The following is a 1860-nucleotide window of genomic DNA, read 5'->3' on the forward strand; positions in this document are numbered from 1 at the left end:
GCGGGGCGGCGGGCGCGGGCCCTTTAAGAGGGAGGGGGCGGGGCGCGGGGCGCGCGCGGTGCTGGGGTGGGAGGGGCGCGCGCGCCCGCGGGCGGCTGAGCGGGAGGGGCGGCGCGCGGGGCGCGTGCACGAGGCGCGGCTTCGCTCGTGAGACTTTTCCCCGTGCAAAATTTCCCTGTGCAAGCGGGGCGTTTTGCTGCCGCGAGCGGCCGTGACTGAGCGATCGCTGCGCACTGCGCGCCCCGCTCGGCTGCGACGCGAAGCCGCGTTCCCGAGCGCCGTGCAACGGCTGTGCGCGTGAACGTCACCTGTGGGCTCTGGCCGTGCGCTGCGTGTCCGCGTGCCCCATCGGGAGCTTCGCGCGAACGTGAGACGTGCATTCCTGAGCGCCGTGCAATGGCTGTGCGCGCGCAAACCTCCGTGCACCGCACACCTCTCTGCGCCCCACGCGAGCGAGAGCTTGTTTGCATGAAAATGCGTGCCTGAGCGCTGCGCAAACTTCCCCCGTGCAAACATTACCCACACATCTGCATTCTCTCCCCGTGCAGAGGGTTTTGCAATCCAAGGCTGTTCACGCACCCGCAGGACCTGCTGCACGCCGCTCTGCTGCGCGGCTCACCTCTGCCCCCGCGGCCCTTCAAGCGGCACGAAGGCACGGAGCTGCAGGGCAGGACGGGGGGAGTCCTTTGAGCCTTTCCAGAGCGCGGGGCTGGAGGCGCTCCTGCACGCTGCACACAAGCTCTGAGCGCGATCCTCCAACTGATAACAGCGGGGAAAAAAACCTCTGCTTGGGCAGACAGTGCTAAAACCAACAAAAGTGGGCTTATCTGGGCTTGGAGCGCGTCCAAACGCAAACCGCAAGAAGATCATATTAAGCATCCGGGAAGCTCCCATCATTTGCAGCGTAATTTAATATTAACAGCTTGCTAAATTGCCCAGCATTAGACCTAATCTTTGGAATTAAACTCCAGAGTGGGGCGTCCCGGCTCCTGCGCTGCTCCCCAGCTCCGGCTCTCCATCCCTCCCAGCCCAGCTGTGCTGATGGCTGCCTGGGGATGGGATTGGTGCCCACGAAGGGCTTCCTGTCAAAGGGCCTCTCAGTCTGTGGGTCTTTGGGCAAACCCAGCAGGCCAGCGGGCTCCGCTACCCGGTGTTTACCAGCCCTAATTTTGTCCCTGCAGAGGTTTCCTGCAGGACGTCATTATTTCCACAAGTGCAAAAAGGGAGAAATGAGGAAAAGCACTCCGTGTCCCCAGACTGCCAGAGCGGGGGAGGAACGCTGCTCACATGTGTGCCTTGTGTGGGCAGGGACATGGGGGGACCACGGCTGTCGTCTGCTCCAAGGGATGGAACTGGAGAATAGCTCAATAAAGGGGATGGAGATGGCCCTGATAGCAGATGGCCATGGTAGAAAATGGCTGTGATGAAAGATGACATCCCTGATGGGTGGAAGGTGTCCCTGATGGCAGATGTCCCCAGTGGAAGGTGGCCGTGGTGAGAGATGTCCATGGTGGAAGTTGTTTGTGATGGAAGATGGCCCCAATGGAAGATGATGGCCCCAGAGGAAGATGGCCCTTCTAGCAGCAGCCCTCTAATAAAGAACTGTCTGGGAACAAAGTCAGCCCTAGGACAAGGTGAGCGCTGGGCGCAGCCCAAGCACTGGATGCAGTCGCGCCGTTTCGCCCCGCAGCGCCGTTGCCGGGATGCCTCCAGGTTCCCATTATTTAAGCTGTGGCAGAGATTATTAGAAAGCATTTCCCACTCGTATAAAAACCAGATGCGCTTCGTCACGCTGCGATCACGCCAGGATTTGAAAACAAAACCGAGCAGGGCTCTCGGCATCCAGAGGGGATAATTACT

Source organism: Centrocercus urophasianus, unplaced genomic scaffold (genome assembly GCF_019232065.1).
Source record: "Centrocercus urophasianus isolate 14NV4802_14NV808 unplaced genomic scaffold, USGS_Curo_1.0 seq_37, whole genome shotgun sequence".
Classification (NCBI taxonomy): domain Eukaryota; kingdom Metazoa; phylum Chordata; class Aves; order Galliformes; family Phasianidae; genus Centrocercus; species Centrocercus urophasianus.